General features: G+C 36.9%; 1 non-coding gene across 1 annotated transcript; it reads left to right on the top strand.

The window, feature by feature from the left end:
- The first annotated feature begins 6,117 nt into the window (after positions 1 to 6,117).
- Positions 6,118 to 6,223, top strand: LOC118150752 (U6 spliceosomal RNA). The gene has a single exon (XR_004738900.1). It is a non-coding gene; the product is annotated as a U6 spliceosomal RNA (small nuclear RNA).
- The last annotated feature ends 8,041 nt before the right edge of the window (positions 6,224 to 14,264 follow it).

The following is a 14,264-nucleotide window of genomic DNA, read 5'->3' as shown; positions in this document are numbered from 1 at the left end:
TGCTGAGAAGAATGTATATTCTGTGGATTTGGGGTGGAGCATTCCGTAAATATCTATTAGGTCTCCTTGGTCCAGCTCTGCATTCAAGTCCTGCATGACCTTGTTAATTTTCTGTGTCATTGATCTGTCTAACATTGACAGTGGAGTGTTGAAGCCTCCCACTATTATTTTGTGGGAGTCTAAATCGCCTGTTCAGATGTTAAGAACTTGCTTTATGTATCTGGGTGCTCCTGTGTTGGTTACAAATATATGTATGACAGTTAGCTCTTCTTGTTGGATTGATTCTTTTACCATTATGCAATGCCCTTCTTTGTCTCTTTTGATCTTTATTGGATTTAAGTCTCTTTAATCAGAGACTAGGATTGTAACCCCTACTTTTTTGGTTCTCTATTTGCTTGGTAAATCTTTTTCCATCCCTTTATTTTGAGTCTATATGTGTGTTTGCACATGAGGTGAGTTTCCTGAATGCAGCACACTGATGAATCTTGACTTTTTATCCTGTTTGCTAGTCTATGTCTTTTGATTGGAGCACTTAGGACATTTACATTCAATGTTAATATTGTTATGTGTGAATTGGATCCTGCCATTTTGTTATTGGCTGGTTTTCTTGCCTGTTAGTTGACTCAGTTTCTTCATTGTGTTATTGGTCTTTGCCATTTGGTGTGCTTTTGCAGTGGCTGGTACTTGTTCCTTTCCATATTTAGTGTTTCTTTCAGGAGCTCTTGTAAGGCAGGTCTGGTAGTGATGAAATCTCTCAGTAATTGCTTGTCCGTAAAGGATTTTATTTCTTCTTCACTTGTGAAGCTTACTTTGACTGGATATGAGATTCTGAGTTGAAAGTTCTTTTCTTTTAGTATGTTGAATATCAGCCCCTACTATCTTCTGGCTTGTAGGGTTTCCACTGAGAAATCCTCTGTGAGTCTGATGGGCTTCCCTTTGCGGGTGACCTGACCTTTCTCTCTGGCTGCCCTTAGCATTTTTTCCTTCATTCCATCCCTGGTGAATCTGACAATTATGTGCCTTTGAGTTGCTCTTCTTGAGGAATATCTTTATGGTGTTCTCTGTATTTCTTGGATTTGAATGTTGGACTGCCTTGCTAGGCTGGGGAAGTTCTCCTGGATAATATTCTGAAGTGTTTTCCAGCTTGGAATCATTCTCCCCATCACATTCAGATACACTGATTAAGCATAGATTAGGTCTTTTCACATATTCCCATATTTCTTGGAGGTTTGTCTATTTCTTTTCACTCTTTTTTCTTTTGTCTTGTCTTCTCTTTTTATTTCATTAAGTCAGTCTTCAATCTCTGATATCCTTTCTTCTACTTGATCAATTAGGCTATTAAAACTTGTGTTTGCTTCATGTAGTTCTCGTGCTGTGTTTTTCAGCTCCATCAAGTCGTTTAGGTTCTTCTCTAAGCTGGTTATTCTAGTTAGCATTTTTTCTAACCTTTCTTCAAGGTTTTTAGTTTCTTTGCATTGGGTTAGAACACGTTTCTTTAGCTTAGAGAAGTTTGTTATTACCTACCTTCTGAAGCCTGTTTCTGTCAATTCGTCGAACTCTTTTTCTGTCAGGTTTTATTCCCATGTTGGTGAGGAGTTGTAATCCCTTGAAGAAGAAGAGGTGTTCTAGTCTTTAATGGTTTCATTCTTTTTGTGCTCCATTTTTCTCATCTTCATGGATTTATCTACCTCTGATCTCAGGAAGCTGCTTGATGAGGTCACTTGTCTGCTTGTCAATGTGATACTGGGTTTCCAGTGACTCCTTCAGGTTGCTACATAGGCTTCCTGTGTGTTTTTGTTTACACTGGGAGGTTAGGCCCAGCCTTTTAATGGTGGGTGCCCCTCCTTCTTCTGACCTGGAAGTGCTGCTGAGTTGTCAAGGACACCGTCCCATTGCTACATAGGCTTCCTGTGTTTTTTGTTAAAACCTGAAGACTAGGCCTGCCTCTTAAACGGGGGGTTGCCCCTTTCCTCCACAGAGCTGGCTCATTCAGCGTTCAGCTCAGACTGAGGTACTGACTGCAAAAGTAGCTAGAGTTAGTGCTTCAGTCCACTGGGGTTTGTTGGGGAGGGTATGGACCCACCCAGCTTCAGTGTCTGTCTCCCCACTTTCAGCTCCCTCTCTTTCCAGTCATGGGGGAGAGGCTCACCCAGTTGCCCTGTCTGTCTTCCTGCTTTCAGCTCCCTTTCTCTCTGGGCAGTGGGGAGGGGGCGATAGCTCGGTCTGCAGACTCTCTCAGCGGCTTATGGGCTTATGCATTTGTTTAGATCTGTGCAACAATCCAAGGCACTGGCCTGGATTATTATTCAACACTGTGCTTGACTGGCAAAGATCCCCTGTTATGTGAATTGCTGAGGCTTTGGTGGAAGTGCTATATCTGGACCGGGGTGCCAGAGGGGAGCACCCAACTCACTGATCAGATGAACTTTCTGAGTAAAGCAGCACCCCTCCCTGCCTCACTCTGCCCTGCCTGGGCTTTGTTCACTTTTCAACCAGGCCCATTGAAATGAATCTGATACCTCAGCTGGAGCTAGAAGATCTCTCATTTTCTGCATCTCTCTCACTGGGTGTTGCATATGGGAGTTGTCTCCACTCAGCCATCTTTTCCCCGGGTCCAGCTTTGTTTTTTCTTTGCTTAGAATTGTCCTGGCTATGCAGGCTCTCTTTTGGTTCCATTTGAAGTTTAAAGTGCTTTTTTCCAGTTCTGTGAAGAAGGTCAATGGTAGCATGATGGAGATAGCATTGAATCTATGAATTACTTTGGCCAGTATGGCCATTTTTACAATATTGATTCTTCCTAACCATGAGCATGGAGTGTTTTTCCATCTATTTGTGTCCTCTCTTATTTCCTTGAGCGATGGTTTGTAGTTCTCCTTGAAGAGGTCCTTCACGTCCCTTGTTAGTTGTATTCCTAGGTGTTTTATTCCCTTTGTAGCAACTGTGAATGACAACTTGCTCATGATTTGGCTCTCTGTTAGTCTGTTATTGGTGTATAGGAATGTTTGTGATTTTTGCACATTGATTTTTTATCCTGAGACTTTGCTGAAGTTGCTTATCATCTTAAGGAGATTTTGGGCTGAGAGGATAGAGCCTTCTAAATATACAATCATGTCATCTGCTGTTTGAGACAGGGTCTTACTCTGTTACCCCAGGCTAGAGAACAGTGACACAATCATGTCTCACTGCAGCCTCGACTTCTTGGGCTTAAGCAATACTCTCACCTCAACTTCCCATATCGTGGGAACACCGACGTGAGCCCCTATGCTGGGTAATTATTTTTTTTTAGTAGAGACAGTGTCTCTCTACATTGTTAATGCTGATCTCAAACTCCTGGGCTCAAGTGAGCCTTCTGCCTCAGCCTCCCAGAATGCTGGGATTACAGGTGTGAGCCACAAGCCTATAAATGGACTTAAGAATAATAATTCTTAAGATAAAGCACCTGGCCTCTTCTATTTCTGGATTTAGGTGTGACTTCCCTCAACAAGCCTTTTTTGACCCCTCAGACAAAGATACATTTTTATGGTGCTATGTAGCTCTCTTTCTAGGACTTATTACAGTTGCAATTCTATATCCATTTCTCTGATTATTTCATTACTATCTTGCACTGGTAAGCATTCAATGGACGCTTAGTGAATTGATGTGGTATTTGAAAAAATATGAACTGTAAAAACTCAATTTGCCTGAGGGTTTTTTAAGCAGTATCTACAAAATACTTTTTTATATAATGGAGAATTGTATTGGTCAAATTATTTCCCTAGTACTCCTTTATTATAAATTCTTCAGAGTTTATGATGCATATTTTTAAATGTATTTCCTCTTTGTGGGCGAAATTGAGTTTTGGCAACATCAATATTATCATTTGTTGACTGTGCCTTACAGAAACTCAAAGGATAGAAAGGTGAGTAAACAAGCAGTGTAACAATGCCATTTTGGTCCAAATCTGAGCCATGGTCTTAAAACAATGAGATATATTCTTAAGTGGTTTTTAATCTCATCCACAAACAATTACCATAGGAGTTGTGCCCATAATTAAACATTCCCATGAGGCTGTTTCAGTTTCTGGTTCATTGTCCTTTAAAAAATTATATTTCTTTAACGTCACATTTAGTATACTTTCCTGTTTCCTTTGGATCTTGGGAGCTAAATGAAGGGTGAATATTAGCATGCATGGCAGTTCTCTATATTTTGTTGATGTATTTGAAAAACTATAGTAGGTCCTGTATTATTACCACTATTATTATTCTTAAGCCCTGTATTTCCCAAGCTACTCTAGCCAAGGGATAATGACATATTACAGTGACAGTCACAAAGCATGGCTCTGCCTCTACCTACTCTGTAGAAATTCCAACCTCCTTCAGACATCTTCCAAATAACTCTGGGAGTCTACAAGGAGAATTTCCCATGTGTTGTTTAACTACGCTGTGGCATTCTCCATCCCTCTTTCTCCAGTCTCTTTCTACTACTGTCTCTTTGACCAGGTGTCCTATAAACACTAATGCCAGAAAGTCACAAGATTGCCCCAGCAAAGAGGCAATTGATGCTGATTCCTGCCAGAAGCACTGCTTCAGGTCCAGTGTTTACCCATATTAGCATCAAGTCTGCCACTATTCATTTTGGAGGGAGCTAATATCTGCAACAAGGGCACTGGCTTCATCTGTTGCTACTGAAACCATTGGCACAGTCTACTGCCTTCTACTATTTCTGTAGGAGCGCCTGACAGCACTGCTGCTGATGTAAAACATTCTCATCCACTTAAGAGATTGGAATGAAACAGCCCTTTTAGCTTTTGCTCAGTGTCATTACAGTGCCTCAGGCTAAGACTCAGGCAAGATTCCAGATGGACTGGGCCAGAGGGCAACCCAAATTATAGCACATATTCTACATTCGGAAAACCCTCTCCACTCTCACCATAGGCAATTGTTCTTTTAACCAAGCAAGTACAGATCTCACTTGTTTTCAGTTAAAGTGCATTCTATCCCAGAGTTCCTTTGAAACAAGCCTGTAGGTAGGCACTTTCCACAAGGCTTGGGAATCTGCCCTGTTGTGCATGAATTCTCAGAATAAAAAGTAGGCTTAAGTAAATATTCCTGCTACATATCTAGAATCACATAGTAGCATTGAAATGTTATTTGGGACATGTGGAAGAAGAAGGGAAGGAGTTTGATTATTTGTTTATAATTAACTACATAAACTTTTAACATAAAACTACAGTTTGAGGATGAGGATGTTAATATAAACAGCTCAACTAAGCATTATTAGGCTCTGGGGCCAAATATATAATTGGTAGATTATTTATAGGTGATGAAATTGAGGCAACAAAACAAATTAAAATATAAAAATTCATTAAAACTATCCTTCACTTATTCTAACTCAGCTTTTATCTATTTAATAATATTCATTGTAAAGGAATATAAGTAATTTACATTTAATTTGTTATATTGAATAACCCTTGTAATGATTGTGCTTACATAAAATCTACAGATATTAATAGTAGTTAATATTTATCTAACACACACTATTTGCCAAGCACTATAATGTATTTGTGGATTCTTTTATTTCATTCTCACAAACCTTCTAGATAGCTTCTATGATCAGCTCCACGTTACAGATGAGGAAACTGAGGCTTAGAAAAAAATAAATGATCTTCACAGAGACACAAAGCTGGTAAATAAAGAAATGAGGAATGAAACTCAGACAGTTCTTAGTGTCTATCCTTGTAATAACCTCCTCGTAAAATTACTGGACACTACTGCAGCCTGAGGTGAAGGAGCAGAAATGATGAGCTCATTCTAATGAGCCAGCCTGGTTGATTTTGAGACATCCACTGGCCTACTAGGGTAGATTATCTTGTTATAGATTCATGTACAGTACAGGGGACAACCAGAGGGCATCTGAAAATTGCCAAGACAACTAGAAGTTGAGGGACCAAAACCTCAGAAAATAGAAGCACAGAGAGGTAAACTAACACACTACAAGTGGCTTTTTCCTCTGGAGCATTTGCCTATTATAGTATAGGGTGAGAGACTGGCAAGTGAGGCAGAGGACTCTGGATAGAAGGGAGAGAAGCAACAGAGTTTTTGGAAACTCACAAGACTAGAAGAAAAATAAATGAAGTTTGTGCTCACTTTGGCAGCATATATACTGAAATTAAAATGATACAGAGAAGATGAGCGTGGCCTCTGTGCAAGGATGACACACAAATTTGTGAGCGTTCCATATTTTTCAATGAAATACCATCTTACGCCAGTCAGAATGATGTTTATTAAAAAGTAAAGAAACAACAAATGCTGTTAAAGCTGTGGAGAAATAGGAACATTTTTACACTGTTGGTGGGAAGATAAATTAGTTCAACCATTGTGGAAGACAGTGTGGTGATTCTTCAAGGACCTAGAATCAGAAATACCATTTGACTCAGCAATCCCATTACTGGGTATATATCCAAAGGAATATAAATTTTTCTACTATAAAGATACATGCACATGTATGCTTATTGCAGCACTATTTACAATAGCAAAGACATGTAAACAAACTAAATGCCCATCAATGATAGACTGGATAAAGAAAATGTGTTACATATACACCATGGAATACTATGTAACAATAAAAAAGAATGAGATTATGTCCTTTGCAGGGACATGGAAGAAGCTGGAAACCATCATCTTCAGCAAACTAACACAGGAACGGAAAACCAAACACCAGATACTCTCAACTGTAAGTGGAAGCTGAACAAGGAGAACACATGGACACAGGGAGGGGAGCATCACACAACAGGGCCTGTGGGGGCAGGGGAGTGGCGGGGTGGATGGGAAGGACAGCTTCAGGACAAATAGCTAATGCATGTGGGGCTTAAAACCCAGGTGATGGGTTGATAGCTACAACAAACCATCATGGCAAACGTATACCTTTATACGTTTATAAAGGTTTATATAACAAACCTTCACGTCCCACACATGTATCCCAGAACTTAAAGTAAAATTTAAAAAGAATCATTAGACCTAATGTATAAGTAAATAAGTGCAGTTTGAGGCTGTCAAGACAACCAGAACTTTAATGACCAACATCTCAGCCCAGAGAGAAGAGAGAAAGAAAAGTGAGCTGAACACTGCTATTTTCCACGATGAGATTTGCTGAATTCATCTGCTGTGTGAAGCAACATCCTAAGTAAGAAGCTAAGTAGAAAACTGCTCAACAGTGGAGCCAAGTTTTCAGGTAGTTTCTTAGATCTGAGTTTCCACAAAACAGAAATGGTTCTAGTAAACACAGCTCCTCTTGGTTGAGATCCCTAACAAGCTATACTCTAGCCCTAACACAAAATTTAGACTGACACTCAAAAAAGAAGAAAAATGTCTCAAACCCAAGCAAAAATCACCTCAATTCCTGATTGGATCAAGGTGATCTGTCTTTAAACAGGCTGCCCACCAGAGGACAGAATGAATCCACTCTATAGGAGGATAATATCCAGAATTGCTATAATTTTTAATATACAATATCCAGTAGTTTCTCAAAAATAATATCCAGCACTCAATCAGGTAGTAGAGAAAGCATTACTTACCAAAAACTATAAATACAGGAAAGGATAAAGAAAAATGGAAAGATTAATATCTTAGTAAATGTAAGTTAATATTGACCATACAAAAGTTTAATAAAGTCTTGTGTGGTAAAAAAAAATATAGGCAGAATTAAGATGCATATAAACAATACAAAAGACTGAAACATAAATGGACATAAACTACTATTAGGTCACAATATTATCAAGGAAGAAGTTAAAGTACTAATTTATATTAAACTGCATGAAATCAAGGAGGCATGTGATTCTAGGGCTGTGATTCTCATTGCAGTCTCAGGATGTTTTTCCACTGTTAAAAATAATTGAGGACCCCCAACAAGCTTTTGTTTTGTGAGTTGCATTTGTTATTATTTGTCATATTAGAAATTAAAACTGAGAAGTTTAAAAAAATATTCATTTATTCATTTGGAAATAACAGCGTGTCAGGTGTGGTGGTGCATGTTTGTAGTCCCAGATACTCAGGAGGCTGAAGCAAGAGGATCACTTGAGCCTAGGAGTTCGAGGCTACAGTGAGCTATGATCACCCTACTGCACTTCAGCCCAGAAACAGAGCATGACCCCAGTTCTAAAAATAAATAAACAAAATAAAGAGAGAGTGAAAAAGCAATAAACCAATAATCCCATTACATATTAACACAAATTATATAATTATATGAAAAATAACTATTATTCAAAGTAAAAAATCTAGTAACAATAATAGTATTGTTTTTATATTTTTTGCAAATTGTTTAAATATCTGGCTTAGTAGAAGATGGTTTTATCCTCATATCTGCTATTGCATTCAATCTGTTGTGATATCACACCCAGTGGAGCCTCTAGAGCATTCCACTGTATATTCATGAAAGAAAAGGGGAGGAAAGGCAAGATATATTAATATTATTTAGGAAATAATTGTTATCTCAGACCCCTGAAAGACTCTTGGACACCCCTAGAAGCCCCTGGACCACATTTTGACAACCATGGCCTTCAAAAAGAAATCCACTGAAAGGATAGGAAAATAATATATACTTTAAAAAATAGATAACAATATAGAGAATAATTGTTTCGATTCGAATTAAGGTTAGAAAGGACAGAAAAAATCATGGAAAAATAGAAAATAAGATAGAAGAAAAGAAATTTCTGAGTCTCTTTAATGGAAAACTAGCAAATTCTTTCTAGACTCTCATTCTTTTTAAAAACAGCCTCTTGACTAATGAGAAACTGAAGCAAATTACCACTTATTAAATGCAAACTCTGTAAAAGATGCAGTAGAAGGAGCTGCTTATTTTAATTTCTCAATAATCCTCTAATATTCATATATTTCTATTGTATTGGTGAAGAAACAGGGTTACAGCAAGAACTAATTTGCCTAAAATTACACAGCTGATAATTGATATGTGAACCAGGTATTTCTTACTTCATTCCCTTGTTCTTGTCATTGTCTAAGGTTTCCTGAGACTGAATTCCATTGTTTCACAAAGCATTTTCCCATGTTATGTTCCATTTTAGCACTAAGGTATTTAGATATTTGACTTCTCAGGTCCTATTTTCCTTTGAAAAGGATTAATCTTTAGTCAGAGCTAACAGTAGCAACCTCAATAATTATACATTAGGGAGCTTCTACTACTTAGCAAACATAGAAAGCAACCAGAAAATCTGGGTTTCTAATTCTTGAGTAATTAGTATGTATTAAGTTACATATATATCAAAAAGATAGTATTAATTAGTATTTGGAACATAGGTACAAGTTAAATATGCATGCACAATGGTGTACAGTAAAGTGCTGTTTATGAGAGCAAAAAAATCTTGAAAACCAAAATTCAACTATGAATTTAAATTATGCTACATAATTATGAGAAAGCATTGAGTCATTAAAATTGACAGTGTAGATCTGTTACTTATTGACATAAATTTTTGTGTTGTTAAATTTTTGAAGCTTTCAAAATACATAATGAAAAATCCTAATATGTCATAAACTACAGTGCTATAGTTAAAATATATATATATATATATATCCCAGAAAGGTTAGGTTTATTTCTAAAACACAAGGGTGATTTAACATTTTTAAATCAAAGAATGTAATTCATATTAATAGAATCAACACAATATTTACATTTTACCTCAGTAGATGCAGAGAAAAGCAATTTATAAAATCTAATATCCCTCAAAGATCTAGAAATAGAAACTCCATTTGACCTGGCAATCCAATTACTGGGTATATACCCAAAGGATTATAAATTGTTCTATTATAAAGACACAAGCACAAGTATGTTCATTGTGGCACTGTTTACAATAGCAAAGACCTGGAACCAACCTGAATGTCTATCAATGATAGACTGGACAAGGAAAATGTAGCACATACACACCATGGAATACTATGCAGCCATGAAAAACGATGAATTCACGTCCTTTGCAGGGACGTGGATGAAACTGGAAACCATCATTCTCAGTCAACTGACACAAGAACAGAAAATCAAATACCACATGTCCTCATGCATAGGCGGGTATTGAACAATGAGAACACGTGAACACAGGGAGGGGAGCATCACACACTGGGGTCTGTTAGGGGAGTTAGGGGAGGGACAGTGGTGGGTAGGGAGTTTGGGGATGGATGACATAGGGAGAAATGCCAGATATAGGTGACAGGTGTATGGAGGCAGCAAACCACCTTGCTGTGTTTGTACCAATGCAACAATTCTGCATGATCTGCACATGACCCCAGAACCTAAAGTACAGTTAAAAAAATGCATAAAATCTAATACCCCTTCAAAATTAATAAAAAATAAAGATAAAATTTTTAACAAATTAGGAAGAAAAGAAAATTGTGTGACCTGATACATGATTATTTAAACTACAAGCCTACAGGAAACATTATATTTAGAAGTGAAATGTTAAAAGATCCCCCATACACATTACCACTGGGAGCAAGACAAGGATGCCACATGTCAGTCTCTTTACCATTATACCAGAGGTCCTAGCTATTATAACAAGGCAGGGAAAAAGTGGTATAAAGACAGAAAAGGAAGAAATAAAACTGTCAGTATTCATAGATGAGACTGCGTATGTAGAAGGTCCAAAAGAGTCTATTAAAAAGCTATTGAAATTATTAAGCAAATTATCAAGGACATATGTCAAATGCTTAGAGAAATCAGACAAAATATATGACAAATCAATACACACAATTAGAACATTGAAACAATGGGGAAATAGAGATTTCCATTCACACATATATGGTTAATTGACTTAATTCGAAAGTGCCACTGCAGTGCAGCAGGAAAAGATGACCTTGCCAACAAATGGTGCTAGATTTATAGTCTATTGAGCTACAAATAGAAGAAAAGGAAATCTTACCTCTATATTATAAACAAAGAAATTCCATATGGACTGTGGATCTAAATGCGAAAGGTAAAACAATAAAGCATCTAAGAAAAAATATAGGCAAATACCTCACTGACTTCATGCAAATATTTCTTACACAAGACACAAAAAATGCTTAAAGAAGATTCTATAAAATTGGACATTAAAATCAAGAACTTATATTAATCAAAAGCATCATTAAGAATGTGAAAAAGCCAAAAACAAAAAAAGAAATTGAAAAAGCCAGCTGCAGGCTGGGATAAGATGTTTATAAAAACTACGAGCAATAAAGTTGGTGTAACATGACCATCTGAAGAACTACAAATCTACAATGACAGATCACAACTCCTCACCAGCAAGGGAACAAAACTGAATGGAGAATAAGATTGACAAATTGATGGAAAATATTCTTTTTTCAAAATGGGAAAAAAAAGCTTGAATAGACATTTCTTCATAGCAGACATATAAATGGCCAACAACTATATGAAAAGATGCTCAACATTGCTAATCATCAGAGAAATGCAAATGAAAATCAGGATGATTTAGCACTTCATACTCATTAGAATGGCTACTATGGAAAAAAAAAAAAGGGTTGGCTTTGTATACTGTTAGTGAGAATGCAATCTGGTACAGCCACTATGGAAAACAGTACAGAGCTTCCTCAAAAAAGTAAAAATAAAGCTATCATATGATTCAACAATACTACTTCTGGGTATATATCAAAAAGATTGAAATTAGGAACTTAAAGAGATAGCTGCACTCTGATGTTTATTGCAACATTATTCATAATAGTCAAGATATTGCAACAACTCAAATGTACATTGACAGATGAATGGCAAAAGAAAACATGGAATATTATTCAGCCTTCAAAAAGAAGAAAATTCTACCATTTTCAACAACATTCATGGAATTGGAACATATTAGGCTAAGTGAAATGTCACAGAAAGACAAATACTGCATGATTCTTCTTAATATGAGGCATATGAAATAGTTAAAAGTATAAAAGTAGACCATAGAATGATGGTTACCAGGAGATGAAGAAAGAGTGGTATGAGTTGTTGTTTTTCAATGGGTATAAAGTTATAGTTATACAATATATATAGGTTCCAAAGATCTGCTATACAAAACAGTGCTTGTGGCTAACAATTAGATATTGTGTACTTAAAAATTTGTTAAGAGTGAATCTAATGTTAAGTGTTCTTACAACAACAACACACAAGTACACTTTTGGAGGTGATAGATATGTTTATTACCTGGATTGTGGTAATAGTAAGATGAATGTGGGCATATGTAAAAAATTGTCTCTACTAAAAATACAAAATTAGCTGGGCATTGTGGTGCGCACCTGTAGTCACAGCTACTTCAGAGGCTGAGGCAGGAGAATTGCTTGAACCCAGGAGGCAGAGGTTGCAGTGAGCTGAGATTGTGTCATTGCACTTCAGCCTGGGCAACAATAGTAAAACTCCATCTCAAAAGAAATAAAAATTATCAAATTGTTTTCATTAATTATGTTCAATTTTTGTATAACAATTATACTTCAAAAGAGCTGTATAAGAAGGCACATGAAATCATTCGGAGTATGCTGTCTGGCCACAGTGGAATGAAACTCAGGATAAATTAAAAATAGAATATAAAATCCCTAAATAAATACAAATTAAGCAATATGCCTTTATATAAACTGTAACCCAAAAATGTTTTGGTAGAAATTAGAATATACATCTAAGTAAATGATGATGGAAATGCTTCTTTAACAACTTATGGATAAAACTAAATTAGTGCTTAGAGAAAAATCTGTAGCCCTACCTAAATGCATGTATTTGAAAATAAGAAAGCCTAACAATCAATGATCAAAAATCTTTCTCAAAAAGTTAAATATATAGTAAATGAAAATGAAAGGCAGTGGAAGGAAAACATGATAGAAGTGAGACCATAAATTCGTCAAATAGAAAAGAAACAATAGAAGGTGTTTTTGTTTGTTTTTGTTTTTGTTTTTTCCAGATGGAGTTTCAAGCTCTTGTCACTCAGGCTGGTGGAGTGCAGTAGCACCATCTTGGCTCATGCAACCTCCGCCTCCCTGGTTCAAGCAATTCTCCTACCTCTGCCTCCCGAGTAGCTGAGACTACAGGCACAGGCCACCATGCCTGGCTAATTTTTGTATTTTTCAGTAGAGATGAGGTTTCACCATGTTGGCCAGGCTGGTCTTGAACTCCTGACCTCAGGTGATCCACCCAACTCAGCCTCCCAAAGTGCTGGAATTACAGGCGTGAGCCACTGCACCCAGCCAAGAAAAGTTTTTTTTTTAAGTTGCATTTTTATAAGGAATAATATAATTGATAAACTCTTGGCAAGACTGGCCATGAAAAAAAAAATTAGAGAAAGCTCTAATTGTCAGCATCAGAAATGCAAAAACATACACAACACATTCTAATATTTTTTAAAGTGTTGGAACAATTTGATATTTATTTTTAAAAAGATTACTCTTGGCCTCTATTTCACACCATATACAAAAAATTAATTTGGGATGAATAGATTTAAATATAAAATCAAACACAATAGGTCTTCTTGAAGAATACATAGGAAAATATCCTATCCATAGGTCAAGTGTCCATGACCTTCAATTAGGCTACAATGTATTAAACAGGACACAGACTTTTCTCCCTGGATCTAAGCTAGTGCCTGAAACATAATAGATAGTTGATCAATGCTTATTGTGTTCCTGATACCCCAATATACCTATCACATGACCCTCTTTCCTAAATGCTATGCTTTCAACTTTTCTTAATGTCTATATGGAAAGCACTGTGCTATGCACTTTTATAAGTTGAGTTTAATCCTCTCAATGACTCTATGAGGTAAGTTCTATCAGGCCTCTTTTTTTTTTTTTTTTTTTTTGAGGCAGAGTTTCACTCTTATTACCCAGGCTGGAGTGCAATGGCGTGATCTCGGCTCACCACAACCTCCACCTCCTTGGTTCAGGCAATTCTGCCTCAGCCTCCTGAGTAGCTGGGATTACAGGAACACGCCACCGTGCCCAGCTAATTTTTTGTATTTTTAGTAGAGATGGGGTTTCACCATGTTGACCAGGATGGTCTCGATCTGTTGACCTCATGATCCACCCGTCTCGGCCTCCCAAAGTGCTGGGATTACAGGCTTGAGCCACCACGCCCAGCCTATTAGGCCTTTTTTATGGATGAGTGAGTTTATGCTTAGGAAAGTTACAGAGTATTCTTGAAAATAAACAAAACAACTCAAATATGATTGAATAAGCTTCTACCTCTAAGTATAAACATATAGAAAATACAGAAAACAAAGAAGCATGTTAAACTGCATTATGATGGGATCAACAAAACCCAGATTCTGT

The sequence above is a fragment of the Callithrix jacchus genome, chromosome X (genome assembly GCF_049354715.1).
Source record: "Callithrix jacchus isolate 240 chromosome X, calJac240_pri, whole genome shotgun sequence".
Taxonomy (NCBI): domain Eukaryota; kingdom Metazoa; phylum Chordata; class Mammalia; order Primates; family Cebidae; genus Callithrix; species Callithrix jacchus.
Note: the sequence above shows the minus strand (reverse complement) of the source record. Positions and strands in the feature narration are given on the sequence as shown.